At 40.5% G+C, this 3,191-nt stretch overlaps 1 long non-coding RNA gene across 1 annotated transcript; it reads right to left on the reverse strand.

Moving 5' to 3' along the window:
• Nucleotides 1–769: 769 nt before the first annotated feature.
• On the reverse strand, nucleotides 770–2,798 carry LOC124661910. The gene is made up of 2 exons (XR_006990333.1): nucleotides 2,667–2,798; nucleotides 770–1,126 (listed from the first exon to the last, which is right to left on the reverse strand). It is a non-coding gene; the product is annotated as an uncharacterized LOC124661910 (long non-coding RNA).
• Nucleotides 2,799–3,191: the final 393 nt, after the last annotated feature.

Consider the following 3,191-nt stretch of genomic DNA (forward strand, 5'->3'; position numbering starts at 1 on the left):
ATGACCTTTGTGAATTCATTTGTTTTGGGGAGAACAAACTTGAATCCAAATCAAATATGGTAATATGAATTCAAATGAGAAATTGATTGAAAATTTGAATGAAAATTTGAATTCCAAACTATAATATGAAATACAATATGTAAAAGTTAACACATTTGATAATTAAAAATAGATGGATAATTTAAACCTTATTACAATTATCATAATTCAATCATATACAAGCTCCAAAAGAAATAGAAGATTACAAAAGTAATAAAGAGGAAATCCTAAACTAAATCTTCATCTTCCAAATCTCTCCCAATCTTCTTATTCTTTTCCCGCAAAAGAGAAAGAAAGCAAAGGCAAAAGAGAAATAACATTGGGTTAATATTAAAATGTTTGTCTCCATATTTGGGAGACATTTTTAATATCGGAGACTAGCTAATGAGAACTAGGAACTTGTCCTAATCCCCAAATAGTGATTAGAGGGATTTAATCATATTTCGAAAACATATGGATCAACCAAGCATAGTTGAGTAAATCTTGGATCATGAGGCAACATGGAATAAAGGCAACCGTGGACTAAAGCAACACTACTTGATCCATATCAAAAGGCAACAATAATTGATTCACTACTTGAGGCAGCAAGGCAACAATTTTTATTCCCTCTAATCTAGCTAGAAATCATAAAGCTCACCATGTTATTTAATTGGATCATGTTTGACATGGAAGGGTCAAAATGATCCTAAGCACTCAATGCAAAGTCAATTGCTAATTAAGCAAAGTGTAATTAATACTTGAGCTATCAATATTTAAGCTCATCAGTTGAATCCATTTAGTCACAGAAGACCAATAAGAGATATACACTTGGTTGTATCTTAAATAAAGTCCAACAGGGGATAAGTACAAGGTTGAGCCGTGCCTTGCAAATGAGGCAAACAAAGTCAAGTTTGCAACCTGCTCATGGAGAGGGAGCAACCTACCTAGCAGCTCACACACACACATGCAATCTATGTGTTGTCATCCCCACGGTAGATATCACATCAGTATAAAAACCACCTGGTAGTAGCAATAGCAGATTTCCTTGCAAACCACACCAAACCAGCCGCACCAACAGTCCATTTAGCAGTCATCTCTCCATCAGATACTAGAAAGAACATGTACTGATCCATTAGAAAAAACACCAGGACAACCACTAAGAACCACATCTAAATCTTAGGAAATAGATCAAGCAGCGAGGAGGTGGAGGATAACCACAATGAGGAGAAGGAATGTTACAAGAAGATTAATCAACGATCCGTAAGGCCAAACTCTCCAACGACGAAGTTGATCCATCGATCTCATATAAGCATCTCCAGCATATTAGCTTGCACAACTAGAATCAGGGGAAATAAATGAGGAATATACAACACTCCCATCTATCTACCCTTCAACTAGACTCTGTCTAGGAGGATATGAGAGATGGATTTCTCTCAGATCTGGCATAGAAGTGCTATGCCCAGTTCATCACAGAGAATCTTATAAAACCATAAATAGTATATCTGTTCTTATTAAAAGGTAGTGCCTCAGCCTTTGCATCATAGGCTAGGCCAAGATATCAAGCTCAACATCTGTTCTTATCAGTAATATAGAGAAAGAAATATGCAGCAGAGAGGGGAGCTTGATCAGCCAGCTGAGCTGGTGATCCCTGGTAGAACCAGCAGCTCATACCCTAAATATATACTGAGAGGGCAGTTAGGCCATGAGAGGAAACCAGCAAATAATCATGTCCAGTAAACTGGCCAAGCATCCACTTTGTACAACACACACATTTATTTATTGTACCACACTAAACATGATCAGATAATCCATCGAGATCATCCTCATTGCACTAACAAGTAGCTAAAAATTAAACACTTCTCATCCACTTATAATACATCAAATAGCATCTACAAGATAATATGAGGACCACCAATTTATATGGACATTATAAGTTGAAACCATAAGCACAACAACAATATCCTTTACTTTAGCTGTGCTCCAATTGAGCTCAGTTTTATATAACAACTAAAGTAATTCCCCGGAATAAAAAAAGTAATGACCAACTTTAGAAAACTATCACCAATAATCTGGATAAGCAAGCATATATACGTTCTTATCCAAATATATATATTCCAGCATAGCTAGCTCAAGCCAGCCATCAAATAGGGTAACCATTTATAACTATAAGCATCATATCTGTCCAAAGTATACATACCAACACTTTTCATATACTAAAAAGTGTTCAAGCATGCATATTCATAACCTAATCATCACTTAATCATTTACTTCCAAAGCAAAATAATATTATGTATGTCAATAAGCACACAAGGAAACTATCCTGTAAATCCATCATACATCAGCAACAACTAGCACCTAGTAATTAATCCTTTAGTATCTTGCAACTACAAACTCTCAGTGAACTGAGGTGCTAAAGTTCAGTTTCATCAGGAATAGCATATCTGCAAAACACACCTGCTTTGGATGAATAAATCATCCAAACTTGTGCATTGCATAGTACCATAGATCAACAATTTTAAGCAGTCTCTATTAGACTACTATAAGCACCAGCGCATCCAGATGACCATGAGCTCATACACATCACACACATTAACATAGCCACCAAATTATAGTCATGGCAGTATAGAGAGGGCAGAGATTGAGCTCACAGTGATTAAAGTAGCGAAGTAGGTGCAATAGTTGACGTTGGGGTTGCGCCCGCGACGTCATTCGGCCGGCGTCAAGGATGAAGTAGTCGCAACAGCACAGCACAACACAGCGCTAGGAACGGCACGCCTAACCACCAGACACCACCGAGATGGCGAGCTCGAGCTGGGGCTCGTGGTCGACGAGGAGGCGGGTCGCCAATGGGGAGCAGCAGCGACTTGCAGCATCACACCGGCGAACCTAGGGTTCGGCCGAGCGCGTATGGAGGCGCTTGGGGGCGTGGTGGCGGCGCTTATATGGTGGAGCCCCGCCGGTCAGCCATCAACGACCGGGAGAATATGGCGGCGGATCCACGCCAGGGAGCGCTGAGCGTGAGCAGGAGCATGTCGGCATCGAGGCGTCGTGTGAGGGCGAAGCCTCACCGGACAACAGTAGCGACTAGCAGCGACTAGCAACGACGTGGAGGTTGGCCGGCGACGGCCAAACCGACCAGCGACCACTAGGGTTTCTAGGTTTGGGGACGGAGG

Source organism: Lolium rigidum, chromosome 6 (assembly GCF_022539505.1).
Source record: "Lolium rigidum isolate FL_2022 chromosome 6, APGP_CSIRO_Lrig_0.1, whole genome shotgun sequence".
Taxonomy (NCBI): domain Eukaryota; kingdom Viridiplantae; phylum Streptophyta; class Magnoliopsida; order Poales; family Poaceae; genus Lolium; species Lolium rigidum.